This window comes from Herpailurus yagouaroundi, unplaced genomic scaffold, assembly GCF_014898765.1.
Source record: "Herpailurus yagouaroundi ecotype Mexico unplaced genomic scaffold, PumYag 28, whole genome shotgun sequence".
Lineage (NCBI taxonomy): Eukaryota > Metazoa > Chordata > Mammalia > Carnivora > Felidae > Herpailurus > Herpailurus yagouaroundi.
In genome coordinates this window covers 116,086,521-116,110,575 of record NW_024412376.1, presented here as the reverse complement: position 1 = coordinate 116,110,575, position 24,055 = coordinate 116,086,521, and the positions used below count along the sequence as shown (strand labels likewise).

The following is a 24,055-nucleotide window of genomic DNA, read 5'->3' as shown; positions in this document are numbered from 1 at the left end:
AATGTGTGGGATCCCCCTATGGTGAAATGTCAAGGGAAATAGTGGTACATGAAATTCAAATTGATGCGGCCCCACAGTACTGAACTTTAGCTTGTCAAACAATTGTAAGGATTTATTCCCTTTGCTCCATGCTAATAATACAGCACTTATGGAGTGAAAAATAGAAAGAATAAATGAAACTAGTGTTCAAAGAGCCTGAAGAATTTGTTAACATTCACATCTTGTGGACTTCACCTCTTTTAGGCAATGAAATCTCAGATTTATTTGGTTACCCATAGAAGAAAACAAATCACTGTGGCATTCCTGAAACATTTGTAATTCTTTCCACAGGCGGCTTTAGAGCTTCTTCATTAAGACTGCATTCTGTAGCTGCTGTGGTCTGTTAAAGTCACAGTAAACACTGCTGACAACCAGCTGTTCCTTTCTCGTACCATAACCGAACTGCTTAAAGTACATCATCACTTGGCTTAAATCCACATATGTTATTTTTGCCACTCAACAATAAAAATATTAATCTACAAATATTCCTAATGTGAATCTTGAGTAATATGACATACTTCCCTGAGAGAATTACATTTCGAGTTACAAAATCCATTCTTAATTATACATGAGAGTTAAAATACTACTGAATATTTATATTCCTATGTTTTGACTTTGAATGGTGACTGGTTAAGAGGATTTGTTTTTTTTTCCCCTCCATGTGACGTGACATTATTAAAAAATTTAAAGCACTATCAGTCAACTACAGCTGTTGATTGTTCAATTACACTGAGCTTAAATTTTAGGCATTAAAGTGAATGTCATCCTTCTTCCCAAGTAAATAATGATACTTCCATCTTTGAATTCAATTCGTGCAGATATTTTTAATCTGAAGTTCACTGAGATACATGGACATATTTTAGCGTCCTTAAATCCTCTGAAATCATATGCACAATTGCTCATGCCATTTTTTTTTCTTTTAGGAAAAAAAAGTCTGCAGATTGATATCAGTAGATTAAAAAATGGAACCATGAGTCAAACTTATCAGTAATAGAAAAATGATTGCTATAACTTTATGACTGAAATAATTTCTAATTTTTCTCTATGTTTCAACTCGATTTTGGTAACTTGAACTCAAAATTATTCTGTTTCTGGATTTAAAGCCTGTAAATTAACATTTAAAGACAATTTTCATATCACATGCAGAAAGGTATTGAATAATATTTAAAAGAAATGACAGCAGACCTATATCATTTGCTAAAATCAATCAATAACATTATGTGATAAATGAATATATTGTAAGACAGAATTTTTCATTATGTTTCTAATAATGACATGTGACCCTGTGATACAGGACAGCTACAAAAACTTGTTGTCAGTGTCGTGATGTAATCAAGCTTTTCAAAGGTCTGTACCAGAGCACCAACTGTTGTTTTTCTTTTTTACTATATGCCATTTGTAAAGTCCCCAACAAGGTTTTGTTGGCTGCTTGATTGATTTTGTTGTTTAGATGGCTTTCTCCTTCAGAGTATTTTTAAACCATGACGTCAAGTCTTTGGAGCCTGCTCATCTAGCAAATAGGTCTGGGTTAGGCTAGAAGAGAGCTAATAGGGCATATTTCTAATTATCCTTATATCACATTCAAATTAAAAATAAAATAGGATCCAGTTTCAAAAGAGTGAATAGAAGAAAAGATGGTTAACCTTCCTGTACCTTTAGTTTTATCATTTGTAAAATCTCTTCTAGCTTGAAAATGCTATGATTTCAGTTTCAAGAAACATCCAGCAAGTGAATCATAAGAACAATACTGCGTTGATCAGGATAATGGTTTGAATAGGAAGTAATAATGAGTGTTGATGACCCCCTCAGAGGACCCAAGCTATTAAACATTTAAGGTCAATTTCAACCATCAGATATTTTCACTTCAACTACCAAGTGAATTATTTGAGCAGAATCTGGGCCTGTGTACTTGAATCAATAATATACAATGAACACAGAGTTATGATGTCTCATGCTAATGAAGCAGAGAACCGATCTTTATTCTTCAGGCTTATTGGATTGACCTAAGAACAGGACTTGCTAAATTTTATAATTGGTGGATGATCTACTCTTCAGTGTTATAGAACAAGACAGAAAAATAAAGACTCCAGTAGAGGTATATCAGAGGTATCAATCTTCTGATGTGAAATAAATATGTAAGTGCTTCCAAACTGAGATGGTCTGCTGAAAAAGAACATAACTTCTGTTAGATTTTAACTATATTGAACATTTGGCTATATTTTCCCTATTAAATGTGTAGAAATTTTAATTATGGAAGTTCATTTTCCTTTCATTTATATATTTCATACCAGAAGAATCAACACCTTTTTTCAGTGAAATAGCACAAATGAACGTTTATATTTAGAAATATATTTAGCTACAATTGTCAATGCTATTAAAGTAATATAAAATGCTAATGAGGAAGATACTTCTATCAAAATATATTTAAAAGTAAGTCTCAGTGATTAAGATTAATAAATACAAATATAATACAAAACACCCACAGACAAGAATTACAAATATAAGAGGTGGAAATCATTATATCTCTTCTCTTTGTCATCCATTATGGTCAGTTAGAATGTGCTTCTAGATCACCTTTACTGGAATAACTCTCTTAAGATTTTTTTGTTGTCTTTAATTTAAGACTTTTGAGAATCATGGTTTACTATTGCAAGGCAGAAGCTATGAGCATTGATTATATTAATGAATACAAAAATTGAACATCTAAACTGATTTACATTTTAAACTATATCTACTTATTGAAGAAAAAAAGTAGATCTAGAATATGGAAAAAAGAGAAGATGAAAGTGATTTTGTGTGAGAGGATCTACCATTATAAATAAGCCTTTGAAAAAATAAATGCAGTAGTGACTCAGTCGGTTAAGCATTGACTCTTGATTTTGGCTCACATCATGGTACCACGTGAGATAAAGCCCTGTGTTGGGCTATGCACTGACAGGGCAAAGCCTTCTTGGGATTCTCTGTCCCTTCCCCACTCAACATGTTCTTACTCTCTCTCTCTCTCAAAAGAAATAAACATTGAAAAAAAGAAAAAAGAAATGATAAAGAGGATATTTGGGTGCTTTTCCATGGGTGCATCTCACGATGCAGTTCCTCTTTTTTGAGCCTTTTCAGGGAAAATGGAGAATATTTTAATTGTTTTATAATACTTTTTAGATACCTGATTTAATTTTTAATAGAAAACCAAGAAAAATTATCCCTATGATTATATTGTTGTTTTTTTTTTTAACTTACTAAGAGTAACATAAGATTTGGGGGAGGAGGAACCTCAATCTTTAAAAACTGATTCAGTTCAAAAGTCTCATTTTATTTATGAAAAATACATGCAAAAATTAACTTTATTGAAGTATAACATTAAGTAAATTAAAAATTTTGCTTTTCATTTTAGTGTTTTTCCCTAATTTCAGAGTTACCTGTGTCTGAGAATCTGATAATGAGATAGGAATTAGAAAGTGTTATAATCTCAAGTATGACACCCTTCAAATCCTGACTAAATTACCTTGATTCTTTTCATACAAGAGAACCATAACATCAAAACTGGAAGCTGAAATATCCTTCAACTGTTGAATGATAACCTACTATGAAATAATACATGGAATACTATACATGAATTACTGTACATGAAATAATATATGGAATACTATTCAGCAATAAAGAGGAATGAACTATTGATACACAAATCAACATAGATGAATTTCAAATGCATTACAAGTGAAAGAAGTCAGACTCGAAAGTGTACATATTATGATTCCATTTGACATTATGTAAAAGTTAAAATTATAGTGACAGAGAACATCCTGTTTTCCATGGTTTGAGGATAAGTGGAGTGGTTGAATCAAGGAGAAGGATAACAGAATTTTTTTGCATGATGGAACTATTTTGTATCTTGATTGTGATGGCATATGTTACATGATTTTATATATTTATCAAAAGTCATAGAACTGTCCACTAAAGAGAATGAACTTCTTGAATGCAAATTTAAAACAATAAATTAAGTTGCACAGCTAAAGTACTTTTCATAGTCTATGTAGTTTTCATGAAAAATTTATGCTTTGTTAATTTAGTGAGTACACTATAATTTATTGAACTTTCACTTTATTGATGAATACTTAGCTAACTTCTGATATTTCAGTGTTATAGCTCTGCATTGGGTTTCCTTAAATATGTTCTTTAATGCTCAGAGCTTCTTTAAAACATAATGTCTATTACCTTCTGAAGGGACTAAATTGAATGTCACATGACTAATGATTATATTATTTTTCCATTATCCTTATCCCAATTGGGCATTTTCATTCATTTTTCCCATTTTAATTAAGATAAAATACAAAGAATATAAAATTTGCCATCTTAACCATTTAAAGTGTACAGCTGTAATGTTACTACATTCAAACTGTTGTGTAATCAATACCATCAGAAATTACCAGAACTCATTTCATGTTGCACACCTAAAACTCTATACCCACTGAACAATAACTCCTCATTCTCTTATCCACCTAGCCCCTGGAAACCACCATTCTACTTTCATTGATTTAAACTACTCTAAGTACTTTATGTAAATAGAATTATATAGTATTTATCTTCTTGAGAATGGCTTATTCACTTACTATAATGTCTTTAAGGTTAATGCATATTATAACATATGTGACAATTTTCTTCCTTTTTAGTGCTGAATAGTATTTTAGTTTATGTATGTAAATGATATTTTGCTTATCATTCATCTGCCCATTTGGGTTGTTTCCACATTTTAGTTGCTGTGAATAATGCTACTAAAAACATGGCTGTACAAATATCTCTTTGAGACCTTGCTTTCAATGCTTATGGCTATACCCAGAAATGCAATTGTTGGCTCACAGGGTAACCCTATTCTTAATTTTTGAGGAACAATTATTTTTTTTCATATAGAAGCTGTATCATTTTACATTCCTACAATAGTTTGCAAGAGTTTCAGTCTCTTCACATTCTTGTCAACATTTATTTTCTGTTTTATTTTGCTTTGGTAGTAGTTATCTTAATGGGTGTGAGATGGTAACTGTTATAGGTTTGATCTGTATTTCCCTAATAATTTGTGATATTGAGTACCTTTTCCTGGGCTTATCTGCCACATGCAATATTTTTTGAAGAAAAGTCTACTCAAGCCCTGTGCCCATTTTTGAATCAAGCTGTTTATTTTGGGAATTCAATTTTAGGAGTTCTTGATATGGTCTGAAAATTGATGCCTTATTAGATCTATGATTTTCAAATATGTTGTCCCATTTCATAGATTATCTTTTTACTCTGTTGATAGTGTCCTTTGATGCACAAAACATTCTTAAGCTTCTTGAAGTACAATTTATCTATTTTTTCTTTTGTTGACTGTGCTTTATTGTCATATCCATGTAACCATTGCCAAATTCAATGTTCTGAATTTTTGGTCCTAAGTGTTCTTTTAAGAGTTTCATAGTTTTAAGTCTTATATTCAGGACTTTGATTTGTTATGAGTTAATTTTTTTATATAGTGATAGATAATGGTCCAACTTTATGTTTTTAGGAATTGGAAATCTTAAAATTGGAATATCCAATTTTCTTAGTGTTGTTCGTTGAAAAGACTATCCTTTCCCCAGTAAATGATCTTGAGACATCATCAAAACTCATGTGACCATATATGAGAATTTATTTATGGGTTCTTTATTCTATTCCATTGCTCTATATGTCTATTCCAGTAGTACACTGCTTATATTTCTGTAGTGTAGAAATTTTAAAATCAGGAATTATGAGCCCTCCAATTTTGTTCTTCTTTTTAATTATTGTTATGGCTATTTGGGGTATTTGGAGATTTTATATTGATCTTAGAATGTTTTTTTTCTGTTTCTGCAAAAAAAATCTTTGGGATTTTGATAGACATTGCATTAAATCTGTAGATCACTTTGTAGTAGTAATAATATCTTAAAAATATTAAGTTTTCCAATCCATAAACATGGGATGTGTTACCATTTATTTATGTCTTCTTTAATTTATTTTAGCAATGTTTTGTAGTTTTCATCACACATGTCTTTTGCCTGCTTGGTTAAGTTAATTTTATTTTTCAATGCTTTTTAAATGCAGTTTTCTCTTCTTTTCTTTTTATTTTAGAGAGAGAGAGAGAGGGAGAGACAGTGTGAGTGGGGGAAAGGGGCAGAAGGAGAGAGAGTATGAATCTCAAACAGACTCCACATTCATCATGGAGCCTGACCAGGGCTTAATCCCACAACCCTGGGATCATGATCTGAGCTGAAATCAAGAGTCACATGCTCAACAGACTGGGCCACCGAGGCGCCCCTAGAGTTGTTTTCTTACTATCCTTTTCAGATTGTTCATTGTTTGTATATAGAAGTGCAACTGATTTTTTAGCATTGACATTGTAATCCTGCTAATTTGCTGAATTCATTTATTGATTCTAACACTATTTTGTGGAATCTTTAGGAATTTCTACATATAAAATAATATTATATGTGAAAACAGGTTATTTTACTTTTTCCTTCCAATTTGGATACCTATTATTTCCTTTTCTTGCCTAATTGTTCTGGCAGGGTCTTCCAGTGCTATGTTTAATAGAAGTGGCAAAGCTGGTATACTTGCCTTGTTCCTGATCTTAGAGGAAAGTTTTCAGTTTTTCAACATCAAATATAAATTCTTTGTGGATTTTTTATATATGGATTTTATTATGTTAAGGTAATTTCCTTGTAATACATAATTTATTGAGTGTTTTATCATAAATGGTGTTGGATTTTGTCAAATGTTTTTTTCTGCATCAATTGAAATAATTGAAATGATCATGTTTTTATTTTTCTTCTGTTAATGTGGTATATTACATTGGTTAATTTTTGTTTGTTAAGCCATTCTTATATTCCAGGAATAAATCTAATGTAATTATGGTATATAGTCTTTTTAATATAATGTTGTATTTGTTTTCTTTCTTCTTTCTTTTCTTTCTTCTTTCTTTCTTTCTTTCTTTCTTTCTTTCTTTCTTTCTTATTTTCTTTCTTTCAGGATTTTTGAATCAATATCCACAAGGGATATTAGTCTGTAGTTTCCTGATAGTGCCTTTGTCTGGCTTTGGTATCAGGGTAAATTTGGTTTCATAAGATGAGTTAGGAAGCATTCTCCAGTTTTTTTTTTTTTTTTTTGAAATTTTAAGAAGAAATATTAGTTCTTTAAATGTTTGGTAGAATTCTTAAATGAAGCAGTCATGTCCTGGACTTTTCTTTGTTAGGAGATTTCTAATTACTGATTCAATCTCATTACTAGTTATAGGTCTATTCAGAATTTATTTTTATTTCTTCATGATTCAGCCTTGAAAAAATTGTGTTTCTAGAACTGTGTCCATTTTATCCAGATTATTCAATTTTTTTGGCTTATAATTTTTCATAGTACAAATTCTTATATAAATCCTTCATTTCTATAGAATTGGTAGTAATGTCTCCACTTACATTTCTTATTTTAACAAGTTGAATCTCCTATTTCGTAGTCAATCTAGTGAAAATTTTCTTAATTTTGTTGATCTTTTGAAGAACAATTTTTGGTTTCATTGATTTTTGTATTTTTCTGTCCTCGATTTTACTTATTTTTGATCTTTAATATTTCCTTATTTCTGCTAGCCTCGAGTTTGAGTTTCTCTTGTTCCTTAAGTTGTAAAGTTAGATTGTTGACATGAGATCTTTCTTGTTTTTTTAGATCTGTGTTTGTAGCTTTAAATTTCCCCCTTAGCACTTTTGCTGCATCCCGTAAGTTTGGTATATTGTGTTTTTGTTATCATTTATCTAGCATTTTCTAATTTATCTTGTGATTTCCTTGACCCATTGATTATCTAAGAGTGCATTGTTTAATTTCCACAAATTTTTAAAATTTCCAGTTTTCCTTCTGCTATTGATTTCTAACTTCAATCTATGTGATCAGAAAAGATCAAAAGATCTGATCTTTTAAAGTATTTAGAGACACAATTTGTGACCTAATGTATGCATATTCTGGTGAATGTCCCATGTGCACTTGAGAAGAATGTATTCTGTTGTTGGATAGTGTGGAGGAATCAGTGTCTGGAGTCTGGGACATTCCCCCAAATGGATGCCGAGTGGCCATCAGCTGCTTGCCCATATATTCTTCTTTCTCATTAGAAGAAAATTTTGCCCTGTTCTCAGTATACAGTAAAATTCTTTTGTTGCTTAATAGTATGCATCGTATGGCATTTGACCAGCCCCTGCAGTATATCTGCCCTTATGCTGGAGGGGAATAGGATCTTCACCTGTTTTAGAAGAAGGGTGCATGCAGTCCATCACCCTGAGTGGGCTATCAGACAGGCCTGGTGGCCATGGGAGACCTGCATATTCTACAGACACTGATCTTTTATTTCTTCTCCTTTCTGTAAGTAAAGTGCTGTTCCAACTAGTGATATACATGGTGAGTCCTCTTTGGCAGCTGCAATGCTGTAGAATATGCAGTGGACCAGTGTCTGTGAACTCCTACTTCTGATGGTTGACATTGTAATGATTTTCACATTTTCCACACAATGGGTATACTCACTTGGGATTGCTAGCTGGATCTTCTTCCCTGACAGATACAGTGTCCTATATGTGCTAATTCTAGTTAGTTTATTGTGTTATTTGGGTTTTTCATTTCCTTATCTTGTGCCTAGTTGTTCATTATTAAAAATGGGATATTGAAGTCTGTAACAATTGTGGAAATATCAATTTATTTCTTTAATTCTGTGAATTTTTGCTTCTTATTTGATTGTTTGTTGAGACATAAATGTTTATAATTGTTATATCTTCTTGACGTATGGGACTTTTTATTTATATGTCTTTTTTTCTCCTCTTTCAAACTTTGTTTAAATTTAAAGTATATTTGTATTATATTAGTATAATCATACCTGCTCTCTTTTGGTTACTATTTGCATTGGATATCTTTTCCAACCTTCACTTTCAACTTATTTGCATCCTAAAATCTAAAGTGACTCTCTTGTAAACAACATATAGCTAGCTCAGATTTCTTCTCTATTCTGCCAATAGCTGTCTTTTGGCTAGGAAGTTTAATCCAATTATATTAAAACTACTTACTGATAAGAGGAAAATTAGTTTTGTCATTTTTCTATTTATTTTCTAGATGTCTTATAGCTTATATTGTCCCTCATTTCCTTCATTACTGTCTGTTTTGTGTTAAGCTGATATTTTATATTGAAAAGGTTTAAATTTCTTCTCATTTACTTTTGTGTATATTCTATAACTCTTTATATCTGGGTTACCATGAGGATTACATTTAACATCCTAACATTATAACACTTATTTAAATTTATACCAGCTTAATTTCAATAACATAAAACCTGCTCATTTAAAGCTCTGTTCCCACTTTTTTTCAGTTATTGGTGTCACAAAATTACATCTTTGCACATTGTGTGTCTGAAATCATAAAGTTATGTTTTTTCATAAATTTATGTTTTTAATGCATTAATCTCTTAAATTATTACAACATAAAATAAGTAGTCACAACCCACAGTTACAATAATACTAGCTTCTAGACTAATATTTTTGAAATGTGTTAGTCTCTTAAATCATGAATAAAACCAAAACCTGTGTTATGAACTATCATTACAATAATGCTAGCTTTTATAATTGCCTGTGTATTACTTTTACCGAGATTTTAATTTCTTTATATCACTTTTAGCTACTGTTCAATGTCCTTTCATTACAACCTGCAAGAATACCTTTATAATTTCTTTCAGGACCAAACTCTAGCGATAACAAACTCTCTCAACATTTCTTTATCTAGGGATATCTTCATCTCTTCATCATTTTTGAAGGACACTTTTGCTAGCTCTACAATTCTTGACAGTTTTTGTGTTTTTTGGCTTTTTGTTTGTTTCGTGTTTGTTTTTCCCCTTCAAATATATCAGCCCACTGACTTCTGGCTTCCAAAGTTGCTGATGAGAAATCTACTGATAATATTATTGAGGATCATCTTTTGTATAGGATGTCACCTCTCTCTTGCTGTTTTAAAGATTCTCTCTTTGTCTTTCCACTACTTGATTATAATGTGTTTGGGTATGAGTCTCTTTGAAATAATCCTACATGGAATTCATTGAGCTTCTTGGATATTCGTATTCAGGTCTTTTATAATGTTTTTTTAAAGTTATATTAAGTGGTACTGCTTTTGCAGTTAGGTTTCTTTGTTAATACAGAAGACTAAATACATCTTCATTTATTTCTTTTCTTTAATTTTATTTATTTATTTTGAGAAAGAGAGAGTGAGAGAGAGCAAAAGTGCTAGTGCAGGGGGAAGAGAAGGAGAGAGAGAATACCAAGCAGGCTCTGGGCTCTCGATATAGAACCCCATGAGGCCCTCAACCTCCCAAACTGTGAGATCATGACCTGAGCCGAAACCAAGAATTGGATGTTTAACTGAGCCACCCACAGACCCCTTTTTTTCATTTATTTCTCAAACATATTCTCTTGATTTTTAAGTCTTCCTGTCCTTAAGAGAAACTATGTGATTCAGTGGACTAAAGGGAGAACTAATTAGTTCTAATGTACATATATTTTATCAATAAAGCTGAGTCAATTCTATCTTGACATTTCCACCATCATTCTTGATAAAAAAAAAAAAGCACTTCCATGCAATGAAAGAGTCAGAAAGACTCAAAACACACACACACACACACACACACACACACACACACACACACAAAATGAACCAAAGCTCCAAAAATGGAATATGTTATGTTAATCACTGATATAAGTAGAAATATATGGGGCGCCTGGGTGGCGCAGTCGGTTAAGCATCCGACTTCAGCCAGGTCACGATCTCGCGGTCCGTGAGTTCGAGCCCCGCGTCAGGCTCTGGGCTGATGGCTCAGAGCCTGGAACCTGTTTCCGATTCTGTGTCTCCCTCTCTCTCTGCCCCTCCCCCGTTCATGCTCTGTCTCTCTCTGTGCCAAAAATAAATAAACGTTGAAATATATATATATATATATATATATATATATTCATCTAATTTCATCTAACCTTTCAATTCTGTATCACTAATTTCTGACACAAAATGTTGAATTAGCAATTATATTGAAGTTTAACTTTAATGCTGTCTTGCTTTTCCATTCAATATCACAAATATATACTATTATTTTGACATTTTAGCCACCTGCTTAGTATATCCCCTGCCCAGTAGTGTATTTAATACATCGAAGAACCCCATAAGGGACTGTTATCTTTTGTCTATTTTTTACTGCTGTAATTTTTTTCCTATGTTATAAATTATCTGTAGATTGTATATGTCAATAAGATATTTGAGTGCTCTGAGAAATAAAATTTTATTTCCATTTTTTTAAATATCTGAAAAAGTATTGTTCTCTGTGTTTCTCAGGGACAAACTTCTTGTTATCATTCAAGAAGATGACAAAGAAGTATAATGTTTTCTAATTTATTATTTGCAAATAACAATGTAGAAGCAATGTGATCATCCTCTATAGTCGCGCTAGAAGTATGAATATTTTAAGATTTTTTTCTCACATAATATATGTTTTTATAGTCCTCAATATAAAACTGCTTGCTTTGCTCTGCATTTCTCAGTAGCCTGTTGCACATGACCAGATTTAATGTTTTTTCATGAATCAAGTTCAAGTAGATGGAAGTGACCAGTTTGTCTTACTAATCACTGAATGGCAGTCCAATTATCAGTCTTTTAAAACTGAAATTTTCCCTATGTAGAAGTTGCTAAAAAAACATAATTCATCTGAATTATATACTATTGTAGAATAGAAACTCATTTCACATTAGCAACTGTAGAGTCAGTATCCCTAATTGAAAAAAAAAAAAAAAGAGATAAAGAAAAAAAGAAAGACCTCTAAAACTGAGCGCTTACTGGTGTGTAATCTGTTGATTGAACCCTTGTAGTGTTCTTAAATATTTGCTCATGACTACACATATAAGTATGATTAAGTCTTGATTCTTGCCTGCAAGAAATACATAGAATATACTATCTATTAAGGCAAGAAGGTAAGTACTTATAATATGATGTATGGTGTATCAACTGATATAATAGAGTGTGTTTAAGTATAATAGAGAATAAGTATATAAGAAACATCCACAACTTGTGAGAAGAGAGTATAGGAGAGCGTCAGGTTATGGAAAGTTTCATAGAGAAGTTATCAGCTCAATTTATCTTCAAAGGTGATTTCATAGCTTTATGATTTTGTTCATTTGGGGATAAACACGTATACATGTGTGCATGTGTGTATATATATATAAACACATTTAATTGTAATGATGAAGAAGGCTGGTAAAAGTAGGATTAGACAAACACCTTCAAGAGACATTTTGAATATTTAATTTGGATCCATATTGTTCTGTTTAGTTGACTCAACGGCTGGTACTACTAGAAGACAGATCATTATTTTCACTTACATTTAAGTTAACCTTAAATCTATATGTTAATTGAGTTATAAATGCTTAATCATGACAAGTAATTATATAAGAGTCTTAACACTTTTATATATATATATATGTATATATATGTATATGTACATATATGTATATATATGTATGTATATATGTATGTATATATGTGTGTGTATATATATATATACACTTACCTCTACTTAGTCACAGATGTGGAGAATCTGCTGGCAGTAAGAAACAGCTATTTAAAACAAAATATAAAAAAAAAAGCCAAAAGAGTAATGTGCCCCTTTATTCTTTTTTTCTTAGTGAAACGTTGTTGGATAGTAATGAGGTTACTTTATTAAGAGATTACATATATTCAAATGCTAAAAATGCACACACACACAAAAATAAACAGAAGATTCTCTGAACTCACAGAGGATACACTGGTGAGAAATATGCAAATGATCAAGTTAATGCAGGAGCCTAGAGTGAGTAGAAATGAGAACTTAGAGTCTAATCAACATCTGTTGTCATGGAATGACATTGGACATTGTATTCTCAATATCCAGTACAGAAACAATCAGTTTAGTAGGATAGTCTGTAAAATTTTGGAAAGTGGCCAGAGACTGGCAAAGGTTAGAGGTATGTAAAAGAACTTTTCATTCGTAGAATGAAAAGCCAAAGTAGGGGCGCCTAGGTGGCGCAGTCGGTTAAGCGTCCGACTTCAGCCAGGTCGCGATCTCGCGGTCCGTGAGTTCGAGCCCCGCGTCAGGCTCTGGACTCATGGCCCCGAGCCTAGAGCCCGGAGCCTGCTTCCGATTCTGTGTCTCCCTCTCTCTCTGCCCCTCCCCAGTTCATGCTCTGTGTCTCTCTGTCCCAAAAATAAATAAACGTTGAAAAGCCAAAGTAAAATTGCATAGTGGTACCACATAGAATGTCATTTTCACTGAATACTTATCATTTGTCTGTTGTTGGTATTTATGAATTATGTAGTTTGGCGAGTTTTTGCAAATGAAAAATTCATGGTTACTGAGATTCCCCACCCCCTTGAAATTTTAAACACAATTTTTGAAGTGGTTTTGCATGACTATTAAATATTAATAGAAAAATATCTTAAAATCTTTATTGATTGTATGTGTTCTATTTTTATATTCCCCATAATTAATTTCAGGTCCACTGGAACCAGCTTATTGGCCTATAATTTCTAAATTATTATCCTTATCATATTTAAAGTCTAAATTTAGTAAATGCTAAGTATAGTTTTAAAAGCTAATTTAGTATTTACTACTAATTTAAGCATAATTTTGTATGTATTAGATTTAGTATTCATATATAAATTTTTAAATAGTAATCCTTATGGAATGTAATATTTTACAGTAGCTTTATATCCAAACCACACCTTCATGAAGACTACAAGATAGCGGTAAAATTAATTTATTGAAGTAAATTAACGTGGCTGTGTCTTATAGAAGACACCAAGTTATACACAGGCAGATCAACCTAATTTTGACAGATATTGAATAAGAACAAGTAAACTCTCACCTTGATTCCAGAAAAGTGTTTATATAACTGACTTATGTTCTTTGATTAGTTCTTACGATTTTAGTCTTTTAGCAGTAAGAAAATAATACTAAAATTTACATTTATTTGTGCATTTACTTGTGTATTTAATTAGTTTGAATCTACCTAGTTCCAAATAATGTTTAGAATAAGATAATAACTCAAAGATGATATAGATACATAATGCTGAATCATAAAAATATCAGTTGGGGTGTGAAAAGTCATCCTGAGTTAAAATTAAGTTGTTAATAACAACTTTTAACAAGTGACTTGAAATATATCAGAAAGTCACACGAAGCAATTATATTGGAAAAGTAACTAAAAGTACATTCTTATATGTCACAATAATCCAGTTGAATAGGTTTTTATTATTATTCTTTTGTTACATATGAGAAATTTACCTCTACTTAGCTAATTTAATTTTGTCTTTAAATGTTTTGTCTTTATATTACTTTCTTTTTAAGCCTATGCACTTTTATCTCTTCTCACAGAATTAAAGAATCTGTATTTGTAAATAACTACACCAGACTGTAGAGTAATTAATTTTAGAAGTTATTTGTTTCTGCTATTGGCAAACAAAGAACAGAAGGTTAAAATTCACATTTGAGAACATAGAGAGCAAATCCTCTTAACTGAACACTTCTTGAGTAGCCATTCCATACAGTGTGCTAGAGTTTAGATAGACTGATGAAAATCCCACGGTTCCTGTTCTGAAAGATATTCTCTAATACCTGAGGGAAGTACTTTGATTAAGTTAACAATATATCTGAAATCATGATAATAAAACTGGTAAAGCCATCATTTATTTAATATAGACCAGAAACTGGGCTAATTACTTCGCTATGATTTAAACATTATTGTCCTTATTTTACTGAGACCTAAAAATCTGAGTCTTATCAAATATCACACATTCAATAAATATGAGAATACAATTTGAAGTCTTGTCTGCCTAACTCTATTTCCATGATTTTGACTACAAAAGTAAAATAGATATACATACACATGACATTAGGGGAAGAGAGAAGGAAAATATAAAACTTACTAGAGGAAAAAAGTTTTGGAAACGAATTTCTGGAGATGATAAACTTTGAGTTAGGTCTTGGGTATTAGAAAGAATTGGGATGAGATCAAATTTATTACAAGTAGGTACAATGCATGAAGGAAAGCTGACATATTAGAAACATTACATTATGATCAAGGAAATGTAAGTGATTATTTTGGCTGAGTGGGAAATTGAAATACTTATGGCCCAATAATAGAGAACCCTACATATCAAAGTAACCACCTTGCTTTTGAAAGTCTATGAGAATAAATCTTAAATGTTCTTACCATACACACATGAAAGTTATTATGTGAGGTGATGGCTATGTTAACTTTATGCTGATAATCACTTTAAAGCATATATGTGTACCAAATCACCACATGTATACCTAAACCTGCACAATGTTACATTTCCATTATATCTCAATAAAGTTGAAAAAAAAACAAAAAAAAAAAATCAAAACCAAAACCAGATGAAGCTGACCAGCTTAATCTTAATTCTAGTATTGAGAGAGATCCTCTTAATGGATTTAAACAAGGGAGAGAGAAATCTATATAAGCATATGACATATGTCACTCTATCCATTTTGTTGAAAACATCATATTGACTAGGAGTAGTTTTAATAATGTCACAGAATATGAACATTAAGAACCACAAAATATAGAGAAAAGAGTAATTTATGACATACTTTTAAGAAATAACCTTCAAGATACATACTTTGGTGCTCTAAATCAGTTAAACATAAATAGGACATATACCTATTATACACACAAGTACATACACACAAACTCAACTTCATATGCTGAAATTTTAGGTATTTTAAAAATTTTAATCAGAGTCCAAATAGAAGACAAATTGTTCTTTGGAGCATATGGAGAATGTTTTAGAAAGTTCCTAGATCAGCGGAGAGAATGTTGCTATAATTAACAGCCACTGCATATGGACTGTGTGGCCCAGAGATCACTGAATGTCTGAATTCCCAAAAGAGCTCTAAAATGGTATCAAAGCTAATGTTTAATTTTCAGTTGCAAACTATGTTGTACAATTTAGCATGGTTTGTGACTTATGTCCTAGATTCATTGGAATAAAATAATAACAAACTAAAATACTGTGAATATATTTCTTTATATTTTGGTAATCAAATTCTTATATATAATATACTCCTTCATAGTTTTGCCCTATCAAGTCTTTCTGAGATCTTAGGGATGGATTAGGATTTTTAATCCTCTTTCCTGTAAGAATTGCAAATTTATTGATTCCTTCATTAAAAGTAAAAAACTAAACTCAGTCTCAAGCAGTTCACATATATAAATGACAAACTTTAAACTTAAACCTGCTGTGTTGTCAATGAAAAGAAAAACAGCCTTATCAATTTTATTTGGTCAAATTTCATTTTTTTACACTTGTTGATTTTATTCTGTACTTTGAAGTTCATGTTGTTATTTAGGAAAGGGTTTTCTGTTTTGTTGTTATATCATTTGGAAAAGCCAATGCAAGTCATTAGTGAATTTTCCTTTCTAAAAATCATTTCTTTATTCTATGTATACTTCAAAAATTCCTCCACCTCATCAGTTATTTCGTGCTAACCGAATTGTCCCATCACACTGTATACTTTTCTCCATAAACCCAAACAAGGATTTCATTTCAATGTTTATTTGTTTTTGAGAGACAGAGTGCTAGCCGGGGAGGGGCAGAGAGGGAGCGAGGTGGACACAGAATCCAAAGCAGAATCTAGGCTCTGCACTCAGCACAGAGCCCAACGTGGGCTCAAACGCAAAACCTTGTCAGACATTTAACTGACTGAGCCACCCAGGAGCCCAAGGGTTTCATTTCAAATGACCTTTGTGTTCCCTTTCAATTCTATTGGGAAAATTAACAGAGATTAGCATTATAATTTTAGCCATACAGCAAAAAATTAAAATGTTACCCTATTTTATCCCCATCATTGTATAAAGCATAAATTACTGTGATAGTGAATAGGTAAGGAAAGTGAGCCTCATAGATATTACCAAAATACACCCATGTTTTAAAATGTTTAAATGTAGAACTTATAGAAGATGGTTTTGCAGATGTTTGGGTTCATCACAAGAGCAATTGAAGTTCCTACTAAAATTTGAGGGTTTTTTTCAGTAATACATACAAATTTCACATATGCAAATAAGTCAATGTTAATAGCTTATGATATATATCAATAACGCATTGTGCATTTTTAAATATGCAAAGGATTGAAATTCATGAAAGTCTAGTAAGCTTATATAAAATGTGCACATATTGCAACATTCATATTTTTTAAGTGTACAGGAATTTACCAAATTCAACCATATGCTGTGTAACAAAGTCTCATCAACTTTCAAAAATAAAAGAAATCTCAAATTCTGAGAGACTAAAAGTTTACTCTTAAATAATCCATGAGTCAAATCAGAAAAACATAAATTACAATGTATTCTTACTAAAATGTAAAATAGTAAATGAGTGATATATCAAAACTTTGGAGATACATCAAAAGCTATGGTTAGTGGAACATTTGTTATAAAATTTAAAATGTTAAAAATTATTTGAACTCCATTCTGAGGAAGTTGGAAAAAAGAATGGGAAAACAACCCTAAAGAATAAGAAGAAAAAAAATGTGATCATTAGAATAGATGAAAAAAACCATTTGAGAAAACTCAATACTCCATCTTGTAGGTGCCAAGGGCAGGCAGTCCCAAGATGAGCCACTTTGGCAAGAACACTAGTTTGAGTTAGAAGCAATCAAAACTCAGCAGTTTCAGGAAAAACTCTATACCTCCCCCTTAATTACCTGCTTGTTACCAGGAAGAGAGCTATTGACAGAAATTGCTCCTTATAAGATAAGAAACTTATCTACATAATAGGGCAACTTTGGTTTCCAAACATCTCTTTTCATCTCGCGCTAATGATGTTTCTCTCCTTTGTATCCTCAGATCCCCTACCCCTTTCCAGAGCTCAGAAGTCTTGTTGCCTGTCTTTGGAATTTCTATGTCTGTGTGGATTCCCCATATGTTTGCTGTTAAATTTTATTTTCTCCTGTTTTCTGTTTCATATCAATTTGATTCTTAGCTCAGCTAGAAGGACATTGAACTGTAGAGGAAATTTTTCCTCTTTGACAATTATAAATATTTAACAAACTAAATATAGAAGGAATACTCCATAATTTGATAAGGAACACCTACAAAAACCTAAAGGAAACCTAATAATCAGTGATAAAACATTGATGTTTCTCTGATGTAAAAATGCAAATTATCTCTCATTATTTCATACACTACTGTACTGAGAATGTATATACACACATATGTACATGTATGTAATTATTAGAGAAAAATAAAAAATATTTGCACATTATACAGTTATATTGCTGAAAAATCCAAATTTTCTTCAGAAAACTATTAGAAATAATGCGGCAAAATTTTAAAGGTAATAATTTTTTTAAACCTGACAAGTAGAAGATTAAAAAGTTATAATTTAAAATAGTGATAAAAAGATCTGTTAATAAATCTAATGAAATATGTAAATATCTCTATATGGAAATGATTTTATTGATAGAAAGTAAAGACTGAATAAATTGAGAGATTGTGAATTGTAAAACCCAATATTGCAAAGATCAATCTTCCTTCAATTAATCTATAAATTCAATATAATTCCTATTTGAATCCCAAGAGAGTTTTTAATTTACAAAGTGGCTCTAAAATTCAAATAAAAATGTAATGGCCCAAATATAAACAAAACAGTGTTTAAGAAGATGAAGAAATGTGAAGAGGTAGGACAAATGCCACCAGGAAATGTCATTAAATAATGCCAAGGTAAAATCAGTGCAAGGTTAAACCCAAACCCAAACAAAAACAGCCTAAGCCTGACTAATGGGATATATTTGTAAACCCCCAGCATAGACTTAACATAAACACTCAATTTATAAAACTAAAAGGTGATGGGCAAATTTTTTCTTTATAAACAGTTTTAGGACCCTGACTATCTATACAATATAAATGGATTTTGACCTCTATCTAACCCTGAACACAAAAGCATCAGTTCCAGAGCATAGTGAACATAGGTGACCTTGGATGAGGGAAAGAGCATTTAAAAAGACACAAAAGGCAATAACTATACAAGAAAAATGATTAGACTGTATTAATGCTAACATTACTATTAAAATATGCATTGAAGGACTAGAAAAGCAACTCACAGAACAAGAGAACATATTTGTTAGGTTCATAGATCCATAGAGAAGTAAATGAAGGAGACAATGGCGAAGGAACCCAACAACTTAATCCCTGAAGATTTTCTATATATCAATAAGAAAGAAAATTCAACAATCTTTTGGGTAAAAGACAAATAGCAGTTTACAAAACAGGATACCCATTTGACTATTAAGCATATGAAAAGTGCTTAACTTCTTTAGCCATGAGAAAAATGCAAATTAAATGTATAGTGATATATCAGTATATACCCGACCAAATGAAAAATGGAAAACACTGCGTGTTGGAAGAACGGACTTTGTGACAGTATTTACTAAAACTGAAAAATAAACCTACCCATGACACAGCAAGTCAGCTGTTAGGTACACACTTAATAGGTCTATATATGTTTATCCAAAAAAGTACTAATACGTTCATAACTACACTATTTGTGATAATCTAAAGTCAGAATTTACCTAAATGCCCATGAAAATTAAAACCGATAAAAAATATCAAAAAGGATGAAGGTATCACACACTTTAAGTAGAAGAAAAATATACAAAAATACATGTAACAATATTTATTAAACTTGTATGATTTGAGTAAAGAAAAACAGACACAGGAGTGAATCACAAAACTTGCAAAATTAATTTGTGCTATTAGAAGTCACACTAGTTTTAGAGAGGTTAGTGATAACAAAGTTGCATGAGGAGGGGGTTGGGTTGGGGACTTGGAAAGCTGCTGTTAACATTCTGTTTCTGATAATCTATATATACTTAGTTTGAAAAATTCATTATACTTAGAATAATGTATCATTTGGGGTATACATATATATATGTATGTGTGTGTATATATGTGTTTGTGTGTATATATATATAAAGATAATTTCAATATAAACTAAAAATCTTTAAAAGAGTTCATATTGTAAAATAAAGAATGTATGCAGAAACTTAGTTACTTGAAAAGTTCAATATGTGATAAGTTGATTAGTGATTATTTGAACACATAGAGTATAAGGAAATATATTTGGAAATGACACTAGAGAAAAAAATGGAGGAACCAGCTTATAAAGAATCTGGTTTGTTTAATAAATTATTTACTTTATAATTTATAGTGAAATAAACCATACTTGTACATGGAAAACAATCTGGAAAGCATAGAACAATGGAAAGAAAAAAGTTTTAATCTTCCTAATCCAAAACAATTGTGAATATGTTAATTCATTTTTTGTGGTATTCTTGTTTTTATATTATTACTTAATATATAAGTTGGATCTTATCATCTTTAGCAGTTTATTTATTTATTTATTTATTTATTTATTTATTATTTTACTTTAGTGATGTAAAATGCCTACAGGTTATTTTACTTTAGTGATGTAAAATGCCCACGGTTTACATAAAGTATCCATTTGTACATTCTATTTTACTTATTTAAGTTTTCATTTGAGAGTTTAAATATGCCAATTAAAATTCATAGAATATATATTTTATTTTTTTTAATTTTTTTAACTTTTAAAATCCATTTTTGAGAGAAAGAGATAGACAGAGCATGAATGAGGGAGGACCAGAGACAGAGGGAGACACAGAATCCAAGGCAGGCTCCAGGCTCTGAACTATCAGCACAGATCCCGATGTGGGGCTTGAACCCACAAACTGTGATATCATGACCTGAGCCAATGTCGGATGCTTAACCGACTGAGCCACCCAGGTGCCCCTAGAACACATATTTTGAAGCTATATAGTACTCCATGATTTAGAGTGAATTGATTTGGTAGATCCACTTGTTAGATGCATCCAGAGATGCATTGTGCAGCCTCATAGGCTTTGATAAAGTTTTCCATATTCTAACTAAGGATGTCATTCAGGGATATGCTTGGCAAATGCAAGAATGTCAAAGGGCATGGGAAGCTCTTGCTCTTTATGTGTGTACACACACACAAGGAGATTAGACTTATTGACACTGTAATGGTTTGGGTTTGTTTATTCAGGCCAATAAAAGGACTTAAGATTCGAAATCTAGACCCACCATGCCTTCACCCCAACTCTTTCCTGGAATCTAGAATGTTCTATAGACATTCTCTGTAACACAAAAGCAAGACACAGAGCCTCCTGTAGCAGCTAAGCATTTCTCCCTTTTGCTATTACTGGATTCTTCTAAATGTTCTCCTGTGTCATCTCTTTATCCACACATTTTTTTTTTTTCACATAAGAAACAGAATGAGTTATTTTTAAAAGTATATCAGATCACTGGGACACCTGGGTGGTCCAGTCGATTAAGCGACCAACTCAGGTCATGATCTCACAGTTTTGGGATCGAGCCCCACCTTGGGCTCTGCGCTGACAGCAGGGAGCCTGCTAGGGATTCTCTCTCTCCCTCTCTAAATAAATAAATAAATAAATAAATAAATAAATAAATAAATAAAAACTTTAAAAAAGTATATCAGATCACATTGTATTTATTTATTGCCTTGCATATTTTTTTCTTTCAGTTGGAATAAAATCTTAATATTATCCTCTTGGAAATTATCTTGATGGAATTTCTTTATGTGTCTCCTTTAATACATACATCCTTATATTCTATAGCAGAATTGAATTTTCTACAATAATATACCAAGTAGTGTACGATTTAGACTGGCCTATGGGCTATACATGACATGTATATTCACTATTTCTGTGTTACTATTTAAATTTTTTTTTTCAACGTTTTTATTTATTTTTGGGACAGAGAGAGACAGAGCATGAACGGGGGAGGGGCAGAGAGAGAGGGAGGCACAGAATCGGAAACAGGCTCCAGGCTCTGAGCCATCAGCCCAGAGCCTGACGCGGGGCTCGAACTCACGGACCGCGAGATCGTGACCTGGCTGAAGTCGGACGCTTAACCGACTGCGCCACCCAGGCGCCCCAGGAAAACTCATATTTAAACAGGTAAACAGGGGTGTCTGGGGAGCTCAGTCACTTAAGCATCTGACTCCTGATTTTGTCTCAAATCATTATCTCATGATTATAAGATCAAACCCCATGCCTGGCTCTGTGCTGGGCATGGAGCCTGATTGGGATTTTCTCTCTCTCTCCCTCTCTTTCTGCCCCTCCTCTGCTCATTCATTCTCTCTCTCTCTCTCTCTTTCTCTCTCTCTCTCTCAATATGAATAAACATTAAAAAAATTATACAACAAAAGAATGACTCATTTTTTAAAAAAAGAAATAAGTAAACAAACTTCAGCTAGTGTTAGATAGTTCACAATAATAAATCCTAAATTACTTTTTTATTTCTATAAATTTCTTAAAGTATCAGTACTTGGATTTAAAAAGTCCTTATTGGGATTATATATACTATTGTATTCTGTATTGAAAATTGGCAACTAGGTCAAGTGTAATGATTACCTCTACTTGGAGATTCTGTCTGGAAATATGAGAGAGCTTTCGGAAAATGCACCATCTGGTGAATGGATAGTAAGTAGGACATCACTAGTAGAGGAAGAATGAATTGTTAAGTGAGAATTTATTATAGAAATAGCATTGATTTCCAGCCCACTAGAATGACGAGATACATAGGAAATTATGCTTTGTAATTGTTTTGAAAATTTCTTATATTTGTTGTAAATAATAAAAGTTTCCAGGTAGCAGTCTTATGGGACTTCATTTACCAAACAAATTATATGAAAATAGGTCTTCTATATGTCTTCTCAATGAAATCAATCTGGGATGATTATAGATTCATTTTTTAAAGTATTTCGGAGCATTTGTTCTCACATATTTTAAGCACCATTATCAAACTAAAGTTAAAAACCAAAATCCCATTTTAGCAGTGAACTTCTGCCTTTGGAAATGCCTTTATGTGTTTCCTCAACCAAAACTCCTCTGAAGAAAGGCTAATTATAGGCTTCAATATGCACCTGGGTGAAAATTAACTTTTAAGCAGCCTTTAAAATAAATGGTTTTTAATTATTATCATTATGCAAAAGCTGCATAAATGCCTTTAATTGTGCTTATAAAGTAACATTTGCTGTAATCACCTTTAATATCCAGGAGCAATATAAAGGTTTTCTTTTTTATTAAAATAAAAATATAAAGAACCCTTACTACTGATTCGCAGGTCATTGTATTTCATCTTATGAGAACAAATATTTTAACTGAAATATATCAGCTGCTAAAACTTAACATGTTCTGAATGCCAGTTACTTAAAATTGAACTTAAAATATCTTCAAAATGCATTTAGTTACTGAAGATTAAATGTCAGTATACAAGATATTCAACTACAACACTGAATTTTAATATTTACTATTCTTAGACATTAGACTTAACATTTCTATAGAAAAGATAAAACATGCATATTTTAAAAAATAAGAATATGCTTAATTTATTTAAAAATTATTTGAGGGGCGCCTGGGTGGCGCAGTCGGTTAAGCGTCCGGCTTCAGCCAGGTCACGATCTCGCGGTCCGTGAGTTCGAGCCCCGCGTCAGGCTCTGGGCTGATGGCTCAGAGCCTGGAGCCTGTTTCGGATTCTGTGTCTCCCTCTCTCTCTGCTCCTCCCCCGTTCATGCTCTGTCTCTCTCTGTCCCAAAAATAAATAAACGTTGAAAAAAAAAATTAAAAAAAAATTAAAAAAAAAATAAAAATTATTTGACACAACATAGTCTTTCTCTTAAGAAATATTGTTTAAAATTTCTGTGTGTGTGTGTGTGTGTGTGTGTGTGTGAGTCAGACAATAACTTTGTTTACACAAAACTTGCTAAAAGAAAAAATGAACTACAGGTCTATTTTTATTCAAAATTAGCCAAAACATTTTTTAAAAACACATGCAAACAAACCAAAAACACCTTTAAAATAGCAGCTTGAGGTAGA

The 24,055-nt window shown here is 31.9% G+C and overlaps 1 long non-coding RNA gene across 1 annotated transcript; it reads right to left on the bottom strand.

Moving 5' to 3' along the window:
• Positions 1-1,978: 1,978 nt before the first annotated feature.
• LOC121034979 (uncharacterized) lies at positions 1,979-23,566 on the bottom strand. The gene is made up of 2 exons (XR_005792707.1): positions 22,592-23,566; positions 1,979-2,202 (listed from the first exon to the last, which is right to left on the bottom strand). It is a non-coding gene; the product is annotated as an uncharacterized LOC121034979 (long non-coding RNA).
• Positions 23,567-24,055: the final 489 nt, after the last annotated feature.